Source organism: Haemaphysalis longicornis, unplaced genomic scaffold, assembly GCF_048455015.1.
Source record: "Haemaphysalis longicornis isolate Haplotype H1 unplaced genomic scaffold, Haemaphysalis longicornis Haplotype H1 scaffold_13, whole genome shotgun sequence".
In the NCBI taxonomy this organism is placed as follows: domain Eukaryota; kingdom Metazoa; phylum Arthropoda; class Arachnida; order Ixodida; family Ixodidae; genus Haemaphysalis; species Haemaphysalis longicornis.
In genome coordinates, this window is record NW_027526233.1 from 55,292,465 (window position 1) to 55,313,240 (window position 20,776).

The following is a 20,776-nucleotide window of genomic DNA, read 5'->3' on the forward strand; positions in this document are numbered from 1 at the left end:
AGCCGTGTAGTCGCCGACAATAGCCACCGACACACGCCGAGTAGGAAGACCCGCGATAGCAGTTTGACGTGAATCGCCCAGTGATGAAGCCGGTTTATCGGGCCTGATCCGCTGATATGCTCCCTCCTCAGTTTCGCCCAGTGAAGAGAAGTGACTCCTGGCACGCTCATCTGCCTCCCCTGGACCAGTGCTGACACAGCCCGCCGCCACCTTGTCAGCACGTGCAGTCGCGGCGGGCGTACCTGCCTGACCCGTGGGCTGGCCGGCCGCCTCCGCTGCCTTTGGCTGTGTAGCCGAGGTGCCGCCGAGCATAGCCCTCGACGAAGGGAAAATAGCGGGGCCCACAGTTGCCCCTTTACGAGACGTTGCTGCCATTGAAACCGATTTACCCGCCCTGGTCAGTTGATACGAAGTGAAAATCCTTCTCAGCCGTATGGTTTCGATGACCGTGTCGCGCCTTAACTTGAACGGTTTAGCTGAGACCCTCAGTCCCACTAGCCTGCCGTACACTTTGTTAGGCCGTCTTCTGGAGATGCCCGACACTGCCGCAATGACGAGACGAGGCTTTTCGCATGACTCCAGACCATCTATCTCAACACAGCGTTCCATTGGTGGGGGTGGGCTGGCGTCTAGGTCGAGACGAATGTAAACGCGGCAGTTCGCGGACTAGTGTGTGGTCTGCCCGAAACTGCAGCTCGGCCGCACCACGTTCTCGTTACCCGGTCGCGCCCGAAATGGGGCCTCGGGCAACCTTAAGAGCCACTCGAGCTGGCGTTTTTGCACGTTCAACCTCCAGATCTTTGTCCCTGGCAATGCTGTGCTCTGGCGATGAGGATATCCTCCAAAATGGAAAGTGCAGAGCCAGACCACATACCGGCGCTGATCTGACCGCCAAGCTGCACCGTGCACAGCACTCCCCCTTCACTCCCGCGGAGGTCGGTGGGTCCGAAGATGTCTTCTTCCTGGCAGTGGCTCTAACGGATCCGCTGTTTTGCAGGCGGCTCGCAGCCGTCCAGCTTCGTCGTGTTCTTGCGTGTTGTCGGCTTCCCTTCTCTCCTACACTCCAAGTCGCCTCTCGGCCCGCATTGAGTCACCACTTCGTTAACTAAACCACAGGTAACGTCCGCGACGCTGTCGGGCTGCGCCAGTAAAGTTAGGTTCGTTGAAGAAGGTGAGTGGTGTAGTTGTGGAGGGTGGTGAAGGACCCGATGACGAGACGAGGCAAGTTGACGATGAAGAAAAAGAAATCTATTTACACTTATTTACAGGAGACGACGAAACAGCACAAGACTAAACGAAAACTGAATTACATATAAAAGGCGCCGCAGCGAACAAAGCGGGATATCGCGGCGCGATCCCTGATGGGGGCCCGGAGGCCCAAAAACGTGCCGAACCGCCGCACGGTTGGCGAGAAATTCGACGGGCTCTGGCGCCCAGAAACCGCCGCGGGAGCAAGTCTTGATGCCACCGGTCTTGGCCGCAGCTCCCAACAAACTCGTTGAAGCCTGCGCAAGCAGGGCGCAAGCAAAGCCGCCTCCCACCAGCAGCGCACATGCCAATAAGGGTTTTGACCTCCGCTGTCCCCCTCGCCGTCCCCGAAGGTAACGAGGATAGAAAAGCCTTTTCCGAAGCAGCGTAAAAAGCCGCCGGCGAGGCCCATACAAAGGGTTGCGACTCGCTGGCGCCTGCAGAGGCCGCCCATCGCTTCCACCCAAAGAGGCCACAAGAAGGAAGGGGGGTCATCGTCCTGACCCGGTTTATCGGCGCTGTCATCGTTACCGCAAGCTTCAATTCAGCCAAATTCATTAGCGAACGTCCGCACAACGTACCCACCGGAAAAGGTTTGCGGTCATAAACGGATAGTAGCGAGTTTGGGCTAATAAGGCAAGGTCACTAAGCAATCTGATGAATGCCGTATTTATTGTTTGAGGGACTCCGGTTTGGTTTATACCCCACGAAGCGTTTTTTTTATTCCTGAGTTGCGCGCTCGTTGCACTTGTTCCTGGTCTCCTTGCTTTCGCCGATTTCCCTCGCCCCTCCTCGCACCTCCTGGCGTATGATTTTTCCCTGCTCCACATCGTCGAGCTGAATTTCCGGTTAGCCATTCTCACAGACAGAAGACAATCTTAAACTCTCCTGCTCTTAAAAACCTTTGTATGGAGCACAGCACGATTTTCCTTTTCTCCAGTGATCACGTATGTGGAGAATAAAGGCTCTACGAGCGAGTTGCGAGGTTATATATGTAGGCAGATGTTTCAGCAGATGGAGCATAGGATATGCGGCGAAATACGCGGCAAAATCGTTACGAATTAGTTATGGATGAGTTTAAAGGCTTCTCCTTCATAAAAAGTGTGTCACTTTGGTCAACCAATATTTGAGGCTGATTATTGGAAGGGGTCTACCCACCGAAGCGACAGGTAATGTGAGAACGGCCTTTGTGGATGGCTGCAGGAAGTTGTTTCGCGTGCTCCTATGATAGCCCATGTGCTCCAGAAAAGCAAAGGACTATTGTTATCGAAATCAACTCGTACAAAACCAACACCTGGTGCAATCCAAGCCATAGTTGTTCGAAGACACTGACTTTTATAGTACAGAAGTAGCTCGAGAGGCAAAAGTCTTAACACCTGTTCATAACTATGCCATAATATTCTATCCCGTGGGGGTTACAACGTGTACAATGCCAGCGATGACTGTGCCCATTACCCTAAAAGTCTAAATCCTCTGCTTCCGCATCTGTTGATTCAGCGCCGTTCTTGAAGCATAACGTAGAGGGTATAGACAGCTAAACAGCCCCTATGAATTCACGGGGTTTGGTGGCCCCCAAATTAAACTAAAGCCTGTGTCGTATTACAAACATTGTAGCGTGAGCACCAAAAATAAATAATTTATCAGGACAGAAAAAAGTAAAAGAAATAAATGATACCGAGGCTGTCAGTGTCGCACTCACCGGGGCATGGCTATTAAGCAACACAGCATCGACTGAGCACTTTCAGTGGAACAAACAGCACCTCTTTGTAGACGCAATCAGGGTCGCAAATTCGGTGGTGGTGTTTTCATTTCAGTAAGTCACAATTTGGAATCCTTTTCTAATCCCGCGGGTTTCTGTTCAAGATAGTATCTTGTGTTGCATAATATACACTTTCAAGAAATCTATATTTCGCGTTTGTATCGGTACTGCTGTAACGCTGGTTGTTTTAGGGACAGCCTTTAGGGTTGCCCGAACCGGATTTCCGTACGTTAATTAAATGTGCCGGTTTTTCTTGTCGGCCATTAGTATTTAGCAGTATCAAATGGGCCCAGTCATGTCGTTGTCCCGAACCTGCGTCTGCCGAGGATATGTGTTTTCCAAACCTCTCTTCTGAATGTCGTTTATCCCAGCTAGTTAGCCAGCCAACACTTGCTTCCACTGCAGCCTCACGCGTGATTTATTTTCGACATAAATCCCTTGACATAACAGCCCCTATTACCCACGTTCCGGGTTGAAGTCATCACGCTGGGCTTCGCTTGACGGTTTTTACTTTTACCAGAATCAAAACAGTAACGAGCTTAAAATTTTTCACACACTGTAGCAATTCTAACTTCGATGTTATCAACTGTAATCTCTGCGCCTTCATGGCTAGCTTTCTAGTTTCCTCCGCGGAACAAAACACATGATTTGCACTTCGTACATTGGGAAGGGTTTGGAACTAATTAAGAAGTTCACACATTTGCGGAACGTCACAGCAATACTACCGCTCCCTGGTATGTGCAATATTTAAAAAGTTTGTGTTGTTTGACCGGATAACCGATCTCGTCGAAGTATAGAAAGGGAACAGCTTGGCTAAGAATCGTCGACATGTTTTCTCATGCAACGTAGAGCTAAGTGGTGAATAAAGAAGACAAAACAATTCTTCCCCCTACAATACCATTTCGGTCATGCTGGCTGCATGGTCCTCGAGCAGCATAGTGGCTCCCGTGGCACTAATGAGAATTCTCTTCTAGGGAGGTAGTCAGCTCGCTTTTATCACCGTAAAGTTGCCAGAAATCTTTGGGGTGATGAGTTTTTTGGAGAGAAGGTCGTGACCGTAGGCACCTTCGGATAAAAAGAAAATAAATAAAACTTCAAGAAAGTTCACGTAGATCTGCAACATATCATCGGAATACCGACAGTACTTGGATTGATGGGAGTTAACCTAAAGATTTCCGTTATCAAAACACCGTCCGAATAGCATTGAAGAAACACTTTGTCGACGCGATGGCAGTTAGCAGCGGCTTCGAAGGTGAGAGGGAAACTTCAGGTTTGAAAGAATCCGCCTTCTAACAAGACGTCGTGAAAGGCAACGTAAAAAGTGTGACCCAGTATCGCAGCCAAAGCAACCAGATTTTGCTGCACAGTTCAGCAACGTGCTCCAAGTCGAAGAAAAATAGATGACTCAACAAACCTTGTGGGTTTACATATGCACTCGCCTAGTGTCACTAACGGCTTCGAAAGATTCCGGAAATTGGAGACCACTTTCATAAAACAAGTGCTATATGCTGAAACTGAAGAATGCGTCATAGAACACAAACAACACCCACGTTTTAATGCCACAAATATGAAGCTGCCATTCTTTTGAACAGGTCCAGAATGCTGAGGATGAAAGTATTCAAATGAAGGCCCGGCACAAAAATACGATCATAGCAAGTTTCTAGTTAGAGACAACACGGCAGGCATCCTAACGAGGTGAACTTCCTCTTAGCCGCTGCTACATTCCGAGTATGGGGAAGGGGGGGGGGAAATTCATCAATCGCCTCTTTGAATGTTGGACACGTGAATGTACGAGCTTTGCAGACAACGCAAGTAAGATTAAGGCGAAGCCACAGAACTCACCCTTCATCTTTTTACCTTGAAGGCAGTAAAAGAGCAGAATTAAGCTCATTGCTGCGAATTATAAAAGGAATCGCTTTTGTATTTCGTTGTATCGACAACCCAAGGCAGGAAGAAAGCATCTTTGGGTAGCTGCCTATCGGTGAAATTTGGAGGCCGCAAGAATGCTAGATGAAAGACTTCTCAGAATCACGTTCCTTTACTACTCCATCTTCAGTGAATTCATCCCTCACAGCCGATTTCTCCTTGGTCTTTACAAAACACGACCCTCTCCATTCGGGTATTGAGTAATTGAGAACTCTGTGCAAGCACTACGCCGCACCGTGTTTACCGGTCGGTGACAGCAGACGATACAAACCAATTACACGTCTGAATACCGATTTTCTAATAGATTAAGAAATATGTTTTTGTATTATGACTGTATTAGGGCTTACACCCACGTTCATGTTGAATAAAAGCAGAATACGTCTATTGTCTGCGCATTGGTAAAAGGCTGCAAACTAAAAATATTTCAGTTTCGCCGAGGAACGTGGGCAAATAAGAAGGTTTCTACGATTTTTAGCAGTTGGCATTTGTTTTTCTTCATAAACGCCTTTTTATTGATTCAGTTTACATGTGGTGTACCGGCTGAATCAAACAATCTAAGAATAAACATACAAAAATCTTTTAGCCTTTTATTCGCACTAAACATATCATTCTTTGTAAACATATTACGTGGCGGAAGGAAAGACGACTAGAATGATTAGACGGTCGAACGATGTATTTACAGCTTATCTCCAAGGTGGCCAAGACGGATCCTTCAAAGGCAGCTCGCACCCACACGACTTCTTCGTTGCCAGAGGCTGGAACGGCAAAGCACGCTGCGGTGCCCTCTTTATCGTCTTCTCGTTATGATATGTTAGATCTGGAAATGGAAGTATGTGAAATAGAATTTATTAGATACCACACATCAGGCGTTGGAGACCAGTGAGCAAAATGTAAAGCACCACTCGCAAAAAGAATACATTCGCATCACAAGATCATCATGTACAATATTGATACTATTCATATTCTTCACTTTTACTTAAGAGTGATGGATTACAATTGTTAAATTAAATCGGTGAGTATGGGGAAATCCTTAAAAATATTTCTATAGGGTGCGGGCAATAAGCATTCAAAGAGGGCAGAAAGTATTTCAAATAGCACACCAAAGACATTCATTTATAATGGTAAAAAAGGCAAAAGTGCATTGCGACCGTGGTAATATGTACTCGCGTCAGAGGACAAATTTGTTTCACGCTGCTAAGATATCTGAGTTTTAGCGAAATGAGGTAAACCAGTCCTTGCACATGCTAGGTGCCGTCGGTATCACACCCGACATGTGTACATGGGCCCCATGTACTGGGATGCGGAAGAAATACTGTGGTACCATTAACAGTTACCAATAAAAACATATTTTTGGTGCATTGCGCCTTATCTACCGTATGGACCAGTGCAGTCACACGCAACAAATACGTTGGCAGAAAAATAACGACAGAGCAGATTTGCAGAACACTATATGCTTGTGCCTTAAGCTCCAGGAATATACATCCTACAACCTCACCAATTATGATGTGATTACGCAAATAAGATACCACATTAGGTCTATAAATCAATAGCAGACTGTTCTTGTTACCCCCGAACGGGAGATACAACTTCCAGCAGTTCGAATGGCTGGAGTCGCAAAAGGGATCCAAAAAAACTTTGTCTATCGGATGAGTGAGGAAGACCGTCAAGTCCTCTTACTTTCGGATACACGCCCAGCACATATGACTATGTATCCAACTTGTAAAGACATTAGGCCAAATGTACATAATTAGGTAGCATTTGAGACAGGGGGAGAGACGACAATTTTATTGAGTTATATATGTCAAACGTTATTCTCAAGGACAAAATAAGTAGACGGGCAAACAGCTTCTGCTTGTCTGCCACTTCTTTTTGTGTTGTATATGTATCCAAAAATGCGTTTACCTATTTGTATTAGATAATGGTTTAAAGAAAAGGAAATGTTGGTAAGTGATTTTTGTATTTTGTATTATAAGCGAGCGTGCTTGACGAAGAACGAAACTTTCTTTAACCTTGTTAGTATAAACAGGGTGGTTAACTTTTGCAGTGTGTGACTACGACAATTGTAAGAGCAGTAAGAGAACGTTTGGGATCCCTTGGTTTCGGCAAAGCAAAATATACAGGCAGCAGTTCGGAAAAGCTCTGCTGTATTTCTATTGGGGTGCCAAGGCTGTAGCAAAATCAATTACGGAAATTAATACGCTAGAGCTGGAGCACTCCCACAAAAAGCCAAAGTACCTCGCCGTGCGGTCAGCTGCGGACGTTCGCTAAGTGTATGCGTACAATACTACGTGCTTGCAGTGCAGAAACACCATGGAACGCGTCCAAGATCGTACGGCACACAAAGCGGCATAGGAGCCATTTGTGCCTCTCGGCGGGATGCTTCCAAGTTGAGCCTTCATTCGGCAAGCTGTGGCAGTTTATTTCGCGACGATGCTTCCTATGGTCCTTTGAACTTGATAAAAAACTCAAGACTTTCGCACGCGGTCTGTCGCTTGAGGTGCTATTAGTGTCTCTCTAACAATAAAAGCACCAGACTGACTGCGTTCGACCAAAAAATTAGGCAGTTTTGTGACATATATACGAATAAAGTCCTCCATTCGCTTGCCACCCCCTATTGTTGTCAGATAGCAGAAGGAGGCAAATCGAATACTGCGAAGCATTATATCGCTGGTATCTCTCTTCAGAAAGTCGATGAATGTAGTTAAAGAAATATAAATTACAGTCACGTCACCTATTTCCCTCCAAAGTCACACTTGGCAAACTGTACTGCTAAACTGCGGTTGTGTAAACTACATGCTGCATGACGATTTCTCTCTATTTACAAAGTGTGCGCAGGTCCCCTGTAAAGAATAAAGAAGCCACTGATAACATTTCTTAAATATGACCAAAGCTCAAACTCATGCACTAATGTTCGCGTACAGAAATAGGCTTGAGTTGTGAACCCTTTTCAAACTCAGCTCTCATACATCTACCATACACACCCGTTTTTAGCATTATACAACAATTATTCGTCCGATTTAAAGTTCACTCAAACTCATAACCCCGCACAACAGAATATTAGGATGACTTCAATCTGACTATGACTACTTCTCTTATTTGAATTTAATGGAACTGCCAGTTAATATAGACCATTCAACACCCCTCCCTGCTTGCCCCATCGTAGGTCCTATATATCTGAAAACAAACAACACAACAATTGTTTTTATAAACTGCGCTTTGTTGGTAAATCCGCGAATGAAACAAATTCTACCCTTTACTACCATTGCCATGCCCATATTGCCCGATGACAGTTGTTTTTAGCAGAGATTTTAAGGAGCCCCACAGGTGCAGTAAGTTGACTATGACGTGCAAACCGCGTAATCAATACGGTAAAACGCCTGTTGCATATTTTGAATACTTTCCGCTAAAAGCGTTTCCTACACAACACATACTCAAACGTGTATCCCTTTAACGAAATGTTTACGCATCTCCTTCTCCTCGGCTACAGTTTTTTCGCGGACAAAAAATTAAGCCCATAGAATCAAGGCAATATTCCATTAGCACTAGCCTACCTAGTAACAACAATGCTCAACCCATGTTTATGCGTAGGGGCTAATTCAACGTGTGCAGTAGTATGGGCCTGCGAAAACTGCAAACGTCGAACTTACACCCTATTACTTATAAAAAGTTGAGTGACATTGTCTGATAAGGCAACGTGCCTTCACATTAAGTCTATTCGGCGTATTACTAAAATAAGTACTAAACACTCAATATTTACGAGCGTTTGTTGGTAGGCAGTATTCGAAGGGGTCCCTTATGTAATGGTTGGCATACTTTAAGGTACTAACCCTGTTGAAAATTCCATCATCCAACCATCAAGATTCATTGCTGGAAAGGTTGATTGCGTTTGATGGTCGCGTTGGAAAGCTTGATGTACGTAAGAAACTGTAATGGAAGCTGCTGGAAGTAGACGCTGGAAGGTGTTGGCAGGAATGATGGCATGCCTGCCAGCACCTTTCAGCACCTTCCAGCACCTTCCTCCATGCTGGCAGGCTTGCGGCGCAATGGCGGCAGATGTTGGCGTGATGGCAAGCTTGACTGCTGAATTGACGATGGAAATGCATTTTTGAATGAATGACAGCAGAAAGGCAAAACTTATACGAGAGCGAAGCGCTTGTAATAACAGAAACATAGCTTTGGCATTGACCGTTGCGAGAAAATTACAAAAGCTGCCTTTTTGAAAAGCTGTTGCCGAAAACATAGCACGCACGCTGCGCGATGACGACAGATGTTCGCGTGACGGCAAGCTTGACTGCTGTATTGATGATGGAAAGGCATTTTCCGAACGAATGCTGGCAGCAAGCCAAAATTCATTCGATAGCGAAGGACTGATATAATAACAGAAACATAGCGGTGGCATTGGGAGTTTCGAGAAGAAAAAAACAATAACTGCATTTTTGATAAGGTGCTGCTGAAAACTTGGCATATAAGAGAAAAGCTACTTTGATTAGCGCTTGTTGTTTTTAAGCCAGAACTTGGAGGGCTGGTATGAAACTGTATGCCCTTTATTCGCCGTTTTTGGTGTAAGGATGGCAGTGCCGACCCTTACGTTGAAAACATGGGCAGCTTTTTTTCGCTGCGACAGGGTCAAACCGTCAAACCGTACGTGTTCATTTTCGCTGCGCTGAGCCCGCGGACAGAACCGTCCGTGGCATGGCTTAAATTGTACGCGGCAGACTACGGGTCTAGCGCTTCACCGATCCTTCGTAGTTGTAATCAGCTGCCTTGAGACAGATCTAAGCACGGTATTATTACACAACATAGTTTTAATTTTGGGCGCGCATGCCATTTCACTCTATGCCATTTCACTCATAGCTACGTTGGCTTTCGTCGGGGAGAACGGGGATGTGCGATATCTCTTTTAGGTTGAGATAGCTGGCTACACTTCTCAAGGTGAGCCTCGTTTTGGAGACTGGTGCGTGCCCAAGAAGCGGTATGACTGCCGGAATGGGTTATATACGAGAAGCAGTAAACATAACTCACAATATTTGTGCATTCATGGGAGATTCAGATTGACAAACCAACTAAATGGCACTTGTTCGGGCATTAATTCCGATTGTGGCGGTGGTGCAGTGGTAACGCGCTCGTTTTTTGTTGCACAGTTGGTGGTTCGATCCTCCGGTGGTTTGTTTCTTTTTTTTGCTGAGCGCACGACAAGATTTTTTTAAACGAAAAATGTGCCTGTTCTTGGTAGTTTTTAACCAAAAGTGATTTCCCCCAAAGTGATGTCGGAGGTTTATTCCACAACTCAATCGCTCATATACAGGATAGCCCAACAAACTCAACTTTTTTCTGGGTATGGCCGCCTTATCTTTCTATTTACATTGCTTTATGTGTCTATGTTCAAGGCAGAATTTGTTTCGACGCATTTTGTTCACTTCGCGCCGTGTATGAACTGCGTTACGAAAACACCAAGGCACAGCCGAAACCGAAACCCCGGCCTCAGTACTCCACTTCTCCATCCACCAACATCGCCACGCCATCACGCCGCCGCATTCCTTTCTTCCTGGCCGCCGAGACGGTGGAGTTGTACGCGCTTGTCGAGTGGCTTTGTTATGGTTGTTTTGAAGACATGGGACTTTGGTTTCGACGAAGATATGTCGCCTGTGATTTAAGGTAAGTGACTAGTCAACTTTTTGCACTTTACTTGTGTATTTAACAGGGCAGGGCTCTTCCGTTCCGTGTTAGACGTTTGCGTCGTCGGTTAGCCCTAATGTTTTTTGAGAGCGACTGATTTTGAGGGTTACGTAGATCTGACTTTTGACCGCGGATATTGCGTGTGGGACTGGAAACAGTAGGGCTGTTCGATTTACAGTCCCGGACTCACCGCCGGTTCCCTGAAAGCAGTCAGGCATTCGATTTTCTTGTGTATCTTTATGGCTTCGGGGAATCATCGGACTCCGGCGGAATATCCGCGGTGAATTCGAGTCTGTAAATCGAAGAGCCCTATTGTTTGTGCCGTTTGTAGGCTTTTTGTTGAGTGAAGTAGGATCATACTGCTACGTTGGCTAAACGGTTTGTTGCTCGCAACAACCGATCACCAATACGCGCGGTCGACCGCTCCAGGTTGAGTTCCCAAGTTTTTTTTTTGGTGGGGAGTTCTTTTTAAGGAATTGCAAATTGTTCTTCGCATCATTTTTCGCACCTGGACTGAAGTGGTACGCTTTAGGTAACTTTTAGCCGAGGCACACAGAAGTCTACACTACACTGCAGGGATTGTCATTTTCCAAAGAGGTCACTCAATAAAGTGCACTGGTACAAACAAGGCTCTCTGCGTTCGATTGAGGGTACGATGGCTGAAATTGGCGTCACACTCGCAAGCCCCAAATGTGCAGTGAATGTTTGAGTGTTCCAATCGTTCAATAATCGCATATATGTTTGTGCATGTGTATCAGTAGCACCAAAAACGTTCATTCAACCCGAATTCGCTACCACGTCGAAACTACATGCGTATCGTGCGTCTGATGCAGAGGCATAAGCAATGCTGGCCGCGCATGGGGAGCGTTTAAGGACTGCAACATTCACTACCGTCTCCGAATAATTCGCGGCCACGCGTGTTGCTCAGTTAAATTTTGTATTGGGCTCTCATTCTGTGGATGAGTGCACCCCGCACAAGAGCAAATGCTTCAAAAAAAAAAGTGGGTCTCCTCTGGACTGGTTAAGGTCGAAGGTCTCTTTGTAGTAGCTTGTGTACATAATTGCACAGCAAAAAATACACTCTGTTAAAAACACGACTTGATGTAAATAAATAAAGTCCTAGAAAATATGCCGCTAGAGAATAGATGGGAGAACAGCCTTTTCTACATGGTTAGATCACACTGAAAGTTTTTCCTTAATTTTTCAGAAGAGGATAACCTTTCTCATCGCAATTATTTTTTAAGCACTGGCTATTGTCATTATTGGAAGTAATGCATTATTGCCATGTTTCAAATTTTGCGGCCTATACCAATGTGTGTCATTTTTGAAAATCGTTTCAATAGGTTTGATGTCAATGTGAGCACAACCTTAAATCTGGTTCCCTATGCTTCCCTAAAACATCGCGGCCATTATTAGGACTAATTAGATTCATGTTTTGAAGGAAAAAAATTGTTGCCATAATATTGACGGTACCAGCTGAAAACATGCACCGACACATCATGTGGGCTTCAAGCACTGCGTGGGAAGGAGAATTGAACCTGGTTTAAGCTGCAATCGCCTAGAAGAGACTTTAGAAACAAAAAAAAATTGCTTCACTTGTATTGTTGTTCAGCAGTTCATCACAGCCTTTCCAGCCTACTTTGGCAGAATTGTTAGGCTGTGTATAGTGTTCCGTCTAGACGGAACGGCAACTGTCAATAACGTTCCGTCCGGAAGAGACACAACTCGCGTTGAGAGCAGTCTTTCTTGATTTTTACCCATCCAGCCAAACCGCTACAGCTCACTGACTAGCCAGAATCACTGATAATTATTAATCATTATTAATAATTACAGATGATCGGACTAACTCTAGCTCAATCTGGACAGATCTCCAAGTCGCCACCCGACGCCTGCTTCACAATATTTCAGGGAGAGCAGTCGGTCTTGATTTTTACCTAACCGGCCAAACCACTTCCGCTCACTGACTAGCCAGATTCACTGTTAATTATTAATCACTGGTAATATTTCGAGGAGATCGGGTGCAACTGGCGATGACTACGTCGGCCTTGGCTCCAGCGAGAGGGAGCGGCTCGGCTGCTTGAGTAAAAAACCAAGACCTACTGCTCTCATCGCGTGAATTGTAAAGCGGGCGGGAAGTTTTGGTATTACAAAACGTTAACCACGGCCACACACACACACAAAAAAAAACGGTGCGAGAATCGAACCAGGGCCTACAACGTTCGTAGTCAGCCGCGGAACCACTACACCAAATCCCAGAATGAGAAATGGCGGCTAATTGGCTGGTTTTGATTTGGCGTTCAGTCTGGATGGAACTTTAGCAGTTTTTAGCATTCCGGCTGGACGGAACGCTAGGCACTCCCTAATTGTTAAGGCAATGTTATCATCATTTAGGTCTGCGCTTTGTCACAGAATCGTGGAAGCAATTTGCCGTATAGCAATGACAGAGCTCATCTCAGCACCTTTTTACGCATACATGAACTGGTCATAATGAACGGCATCTACTTCCAAAGAGAGAATTGAGTTAGAAGCTTTATCGTTGACATTGTCACTATGCGGTGATAGTCACTTCGGCCATCCTTACGTCCAGGTAATGTGGTATTTTAACGTTCTCATATTTTTCGCTTGGAGTGTGAAGAAAACCTTGTTCGACACCTTAATATCGCATTTAGAACTTTGAAGGATTAAGGCTAATGCAACTTGCTTGTTTGCCACTCACTTCTATCTTTCAGGCTACTGACTGACCTTGCAGTGGAGATCAGCTGGCATGCCCTACTTGGTGGATGGACCTTTCTGGATGGACCTCTCATCAGATGTCACTGGCTGTTTTTCAGGTTGGTCACAATAGGTGAACACCTAGTTCTATACAATTGTAGTGCAATGCTATGACGTGCACTGTGAAATTCAGTTACCAGAACATGCCTAACTTTACCGAGAGTGCAGTGCTTTGGTCTTCCAATAGCACTATATATATGCTGGTCGGCATCTTCATTTCAGCATTTCATTGCTCTCCGAGTTTGGAATCAGTGAATTTGGATGTATTGTATTTAACGTCTTTATGTATTGTTTAACATGAACCTTTGCTGCCATTGTACATTGGACTGCTGAAACACAAACACGAAGGTGGGAGTTCATAGTAAAAAAGAGAACTAGGATGCACATGATGCAACATTTAGAAGTGACACAGCTGCTTGATATCCCCCTTTTGGTGCAGCCCGCCGAATGCTCCTCTCCGCCTGTGAGAACGATAGCTCTCTTTTCCTCCGCCGTGTCACCTGTGGTGCACGCTATCCGTGATGCGGTGGCGTCAATTCGGAAAGTGGCCACACAATCAGCTATCCGCGCTACAGTTCTTGGTTCGGCTGTTGTGTTATTGCGCTTTGTCATGCTTCACTTGAGACACCTTGCTGAACAGGCTGCAATCACATATTTACGTGGAGCAGATGCATGGTCCCTAACATGGGATTGCACTATTCAGCTTGTTTTACTGAAATTTTTGATTCTGTAGCGTGTTCGTGACCTTTGGGCTTTTTCTGAAGGAACTTCAGGCTGCTGATGACGACAGGCGAAAATATCAAGGTGGCGTGGGACAGCTTAATTTTTTCCAGGTTCGGCTCAATGTGTGATCAGCTTAGGAGCCAAACTGGGTCCACAAGTGACAACTTTTATTGGATGCTAAAGAGGGCCTTGAGAACAAAACAGTCCCTAACTTAATGTATTCCATCAAACATCCCCCCTCTCTCTCTAGAAAATTTGTTCTAAGGTTCTTAATGAGGTGGTTTGGTCAAATAAAAGGAACGATTGGTCATTTTGCCACGCTGGATGTAGCAAAACATGCTGATGTTGTAGTGTGTTGTCAACCGAGATGCCTAGAAACATGGCGCTGTTTGTCTGGTGGCTGTCTGTGACAATACGGATAATGAAGAACCCCACCTCTTACACAGTTGAGCACACTAAATTTCAGGTTACGGAGCCGGTGATGCTTCCTGTTCCCAGTAAAAAAATACCCTAAGGGGATAACGTCAGCCGTGGATAGCCCCCGCAGGACAAACCAAAGGAGCCTGCAGGCTAATTCAGTGGCACCACCGGTTCAAGGTTCACAGCTTATATCAAGGCCGAAAATATGTTGACTTGGCAGCCATAAATTACATTTTCCTGTATTGACATTTCGTCAGTAATCAGGCTGCAGTATGGTTGTTTTAGTGACCGCAAGCTTTGTCCCTCCACTTAAAGCCGTTCCTTTATTAGGTTTATTACTCGAGTCTCTTGCAGAAGGTCCGACAAGATTTTTAGTGTGCTTTGAGGCGGCAGCTTCAGCAGTTTTTTGCCCCTCACATGCTCGTATCCTTTACAAGAAGTCGCCTTCCACAACACTTTGCCGCAACGTGGGTTCCTGTCCAGTCAGCGCGCCGAATCACTATTGATAATCTGTTCCATGGCAAATTTGGCACAGCCGTTCTCCTTCTTGTGCGGCTTCGGAAAGAGTCTTTAGTGCTTGCACAGCTCGGTTGTCCTCATAGTATTGAACTTTCTCTAAATTCATCACAAGTTAAGAAGTTTTTGCAAGCGTTCGTTTAGTCTGCACTTTCATCTCAAGACTGTGTGTGTTTCTTTTCGTCGCTTCAATGCATCCAACCAGGTTAATGTCATCTGGCCTTCTTCACTTTTAAATTTAACGTGTTCCTAATCTTGAACACACTCGCCTGAAGCTACATTTCTTGCTCCTGGTATTCGCTGGCTGCGCTTTGAGCACAGAATTCTTCTAGACGAGGGTGTTTTGCTTTTTTCCCACCTGCTGTTAACACATGTTCTCTAGAAATTCTCGGTTGCATGCATCCACGCTTGCGTCTTACTAAAATCCTTTCCCGGGAAAGGCATTGCCACCATGCGATGCCTTTTAGAGCAGTGCCGGTCAAGAGCACCCTTCCATGACCTGAAGGGAGTCCTAGCAAGATGGTTTCCACTTAATTTGTTGAAAATGTTCTTTTTCTGCAGGCTTTCTATTTTTATGGCAAAGAGGATGGGCAGAAGCAAGGGACCACATCGGAGTGACCATCTCAGAATGTTTAAGGAGGTATGTGAAATGTGAATATACATTTGTTTTGAGTTGATCTGGATTGTATAAGCTTTAGTGTGTAACTCGGTTTTTTTTTCTTTTCAGCTGCCCACCTGTTCGAAGATAGCCACCATATTTGATATTTATTGATAATATAGTCAACGTTAAAACCAAGTTTGTTTTGTGTAATATTTTTAAGCACCCCAGCACACGCCTCTAAGCTCTAATTAAATGGCTGATAAGTTTTCAATGCATTGTAGCAGGATAGCAGAAAAATGATCACGACATGAATGGACATAGCAAAACGCATAGGCAAGCTTACTTATTTGCTGCGAATCTTATTTCATAAATTTATTCGCAAGAAATGAAACCAGTTTTTAATTAGCATTGCATACCACCTTTCCTTTTCATGTCGTCATCATTTTTGTGCAATTTCGCATATCTGCCGTCATATCGTCACTCAACCTGCCAGCATCGACGCTACCATTGCTGTCAGCTACCGACGCATGCCGTCAGCTACCGCCGTACCGACGTCTACCAGCATGCCGTCATGCCATCACCCTGCCAGCATGCAGTCATCTGCCGTCATGCCATCACTAATGCCATTACCATATTCCACCATGTTGAGGTTTGATGGATTCCATCAACTCCACAGTTTTGTATTAATGTTGGTTCTCTGCAGAACCAACATTACTACAAAATAGCTTCTATATGAGCAAGTCGTCTACTGATTCATTTTGTAATTTCTTGCATGGGGTCTGGCAGAGAAAAAGACTTAGGAAAAGCAAAACTTGTTTTCTACGCGACATATTGTGGGATGGTTCCCACTGAGACTCAATGAAGCATTTAGCAATATAACATTTCTTGTGTACATTGTTAGGGTAAATTAGGAACGCAACACATTTTTCAAGATTTTATATCCACTCTTACAAACAAATTTTCATTGCTTGTTTTGTTGTAATAAATACAACGTGGCGGGACGTAAAGAGGGATCCAACCAATAATTTCAGAATGATCGGCTTGCGCGTTTCTTCAAAAACCGCGCTACTTTGACGGAAGTAGTATACTTTATTGAAATTGCTTCGAGTCCTAGCTCAAATGTGTTAGTAAAAATAGTTGTATTTGCACCTGGAGTCCTGCAACTTTGGTAGGAAATCTCGATAAATGTTTTAGGATCTGCCGTTTTGGGAATTAGATATGATAAAAATCATCAAGTTGACACTGGTGATAGCAGAACAGCTATGCAAAGCCGCTAATTATGTGCTAGCTGATGAGACATGTGCACTCGAAAGCGACAGGTCGACGAAGTGAAGAACAAGGGCATGATGCCGCTCTACGTGCCATGTACTTACCAGCACTTCTAGTCTTCGTTGTTCTTTTGATGGTGCCAACTTGCCCGTGTGGCCTAGTCATTGAATCTTGGACAACTGATTTGCAGCAAGAATCGAACTCGTCGCCACTGCTGGTACTTCAACCTCCGGAGTTTCGAGTTTGGGATGCCATTCCGATCTTGCGCCTCACCGAATTTTCAAGCCTTGCAGCCCGGTGACCTAGTATGGCAACCAGGGTCGTCGCACTGTGAATCTATACGCCCACGGCCGCTGCAGCCATCGGGGCAGGACGCGCTCCTCGGGCCATTTACTTACTTAGCAGCGCTTCTCGTCCAGGTTAGTTACTTCGATAACTGTTCCTGCGTGAGAATGTCAGAGAGTTTTTTAATTCCGGTGTCTTTCAACTTTGACGCCAAAATGCTCTGAATGCATTTGCTGAACTACTCTTTATTCTAGTGCACCGCGCTCTTGTGTCGCAACTGTTTTTATTATTGTTGGGTGACATAAAGTGGAATCCTGGCCCTACAAAAGCAGGCGAATCGTGCGCTCAGACAGCAACATCTGAATGTAGGCAATCTTACAAGTAATCACCAGACTTAAGGCCGGTCAGAGAATTATTTTTCCTGCAGTAGCAGATACCAGTAGCAAACTGCGCACCACTGATGAAAATTTAAAAAAATAACAGAAAGTGTGGATTCTTTGGAGCAAAGGCAGTTCCCTTCTAGTAACTTAGTGTGAGAGCCAAAAGGGCTTTCAGAGTGGTATCAGCAGGAATAGAAGCGCTGAAGGCACGCACAGGTGATGCTGAGAACAGGCAGCACCTAAATAATTTTGTTTGTTGTTTAGCCTGGTAGTAAATGTGAAACATTAAAGGAGTCCGAAGAAACCATTGTTTCGTTCTGCAACGATAAACTTGATCCAGTTAGCATTGATCGTGCTGACAGATTTGGCTCGTTCAACGAAGACAAAATTGGGCCCATCATTGTACGATTTGTTAGAATAAAAAAAAGAGTTTGTGTTGACTTCAGTCATCAAACTCCAACATTCTATATTTTTTGTGCCCGAAGATTTCTCACGCCCACTATGTGTTGCGTGGAAGAGGCTGCTCAATTTTTGAAAAATGCAGTCATTAAAATACACGTTCAAGCATGACAAACTGTTCATTGAAGGGCGCTTCTATCTTTATGACGTCTTCTCCGCAACTGTTGTGCAGTCAAAGAAGTAGCTTATACCAGACGCCTGATCATTAGTCTTGGTACTGAGCATTCTGTGTGTTCTGTGATATTCTGTAATGTGATATTGTGTCACGATATTGTGTTTTATGATGTTGTGTAATCTCGATTTTCGGCTTGTTAACTGCCGCATTGTGGCAAATAAAACTGATGAACTAGCAAGCCTGTTATCTTCCCTAAACATGGATGTAGTCTTCGGCTTTGAGTCATGGCTTGGCGAATAGATCACCAACTCTGCGGTGTTCCCCCACGATTGTGAGGCTAACCACAAAAAAGAAATCCACGCGGTGGAAGTGGATTTGTTCTGGTTTAAAAAAACCATCCACAGCGTTCCGAGACATTTTAGCGATGTAAGCTGCGATTCAGCATGGTGCCAGATCGTGCTTCAGATTGGGGAACACAATACGATCCGGTGTTTTATCGACCGCCTACAGATGGTGGTATTCTGCAGTTCCTTTTATTATCCGAGCACCTGCAAAAGGTTGCAACAGCCTTGGTAATCAGCGGTGATTTTATTATACGTGACATCCGCTGTGTAAAAGTCATATCAGTATTTTTGTCGACAGTATCATAGACGAAAGCGATTGGGGATCTCCTCGCCATCCATGGCCTTTTACAATTTTTTGTGTCCCTACTAGTTGCCTTAGTATAATTAACAACATGCTTCATTTCCTTTTTTACAGTTCTCAATCCCTGAATCAATCTGTCTCAGCAATTCTCGGCGCTAGTGATCATGCAAAAATAACCACAAAAATCAAATGTCATCGCCTTTCTTTACCTGCCACCCGGCCTCTTAAGGTTTACTTCTGCGATAAGGACGAATTTGATTCAATTGTGCCAGAGGTATGAAAACTGTTTTCCTTTGTTTGACTTCCGCACCGCTGCCTCAGACATCACTAACTTGTGGTTGAAGTTCACGTAAAAAATATTCGCGGTTACATTTATATATACCATTTATGATTTTTTGGGGAAAGCAAAACATCAGATAAGCCGAGCTTCAGAAAACAAATAAAAACAGTCGGGAATATAACGAAAAAGATATTAAGAAAGCATAAAGCCCACCCAGAACCGGATTCATTCGCTAGCTTTGAGGAACTACGCGATTTATTACAGCGAAAAATTGAATATTGGACAAGTACGTTCTTTCTTTATTTACGCTCAAAAATGAAAAATAATCCCATCGAATTCTGAAAACTGGCGTAGTCTAACCGCAATCATTTCTGACATATTTGGTTCCCTTTTCTTTTCTTCTATACTTCTTAAACACTTTTGAGCCCCCATACTCCCACAAAGCATTGAGCTGCACATGTGAACATTGTGAATACCGAAACGGTGAAGGTGTTTTTGCATCTAGCAATTACTACGGAATTACTGCAAAGCAGTGGGGGTCATCTACACTAACGTGTGCCGTTTTAACCCAAATTCTAGAGGTAGGCCAGATTTGGGACGTGTTTTCTCAAATCCCAATATTTTGCTTTTGCGACCGCGAACACAGTGGAAAGAAACAGCAAACTGGTTGTTGCAAGCACTGTCTCCCAAAAGGCATGTTTATTCAAACTGTTGTCTGTGTAGGTATGCAAGCAACACGTAAAAACGAGCAACTGCTCGTGATGAACACTGATAAATGCCCAGTCTTGCTTCGTCTTGCTATTTTCTTTTACCTTCTTCTCCTCTCACTGCTGCCTTCGTCCCAGGGTGTGATTGCAATTACCTGAACTTTCCAAATGTTTTTGAAAAACTATAAGTTCTTCTCTTGAAGAGACCATGAATCTAAACAGTATTTAGTTCTCGATACGTGCCGAGATAGGATTCACGATACGGTTTGTAGAAACTAACTAGTTCATTTATGCTCTGTAAATGCAGTGGCTAAGAATGCAAGCTAGAGGTTTCACCTTGTCTTTCAAGATTTCTGACTCCTTTTTTACGGGAACACTCCCTCATGTTTATACGCATAACCAGCAAATGTTCTAGGGACATTGGTCTATAAACCTTTTCGTGTGAGATTATTGTGTGTGTCATCTCAGATTCAAGTGTGTACAATCCATTTTATCCCATGACTGGGGAATATCAGGAGCAGTCGCTTGTATGACCGCTAGCAGTAGTACTTGCGGATCCACACTGAATAAAGGTGAATGGTTTGCAAGAGTTCTACGTCTTTTATATGATTTTCATTACAGTTTTTTCACAGACACAACTGTAGTTTAACCCACCTACAGTGAACCGTTTTATACACCTAGCTTGCTGTAGAGAACTGTTTTTTCGACAGCAGGCATAGGACACTGAAATGGAGGAAGCCTGGGGAACACATAGAGTACGAAAACAGTAAGAATGCATCGAGGACGCCGTGCACAGTTAATGTAGAAATACACTGTGCACAGTTCATGTAGAAATATTTTGAGCTTTTTCTCGATGCCCTCAGCGATCGAATGAGGACAGAAGAAAAACGTTTGAGGCGCCTAAACTTCTCGCCAGTGTGTACAATGCTCGGAGGAGTGGAAAAGTGGTCCTGGCAATTGCTCATGTAACAATGACATCAAAAGTACGTTACGCA

The 20,776-nt window shown here is 44.5% G+C and overlaps 1 long non-coding RNA gene across 1 annotated transcript; it reads left to right on the forward strand.

Annotated features, from left to right (window-relative positions):
* The first annotated feature begins 10,489 nt into the window (after positions 1-10,489).
* On the forward strand, positions 10,490-15,832 carry LOC144164066 (uncharacterized). The gene is made up of 4 exons (XR_013321030.1): positions 10,490-10,588; positions 13,339-13,440; positions 15,602-15,680; positions 15,768-15,832. It is a non-coding gene; the product is annotated as an uncharacterized LOC144164066 (long non-coding RNA).
* The last annotated feature ends 4,944 nt before the right edge of the window (positions 15,833-20,776 follow it).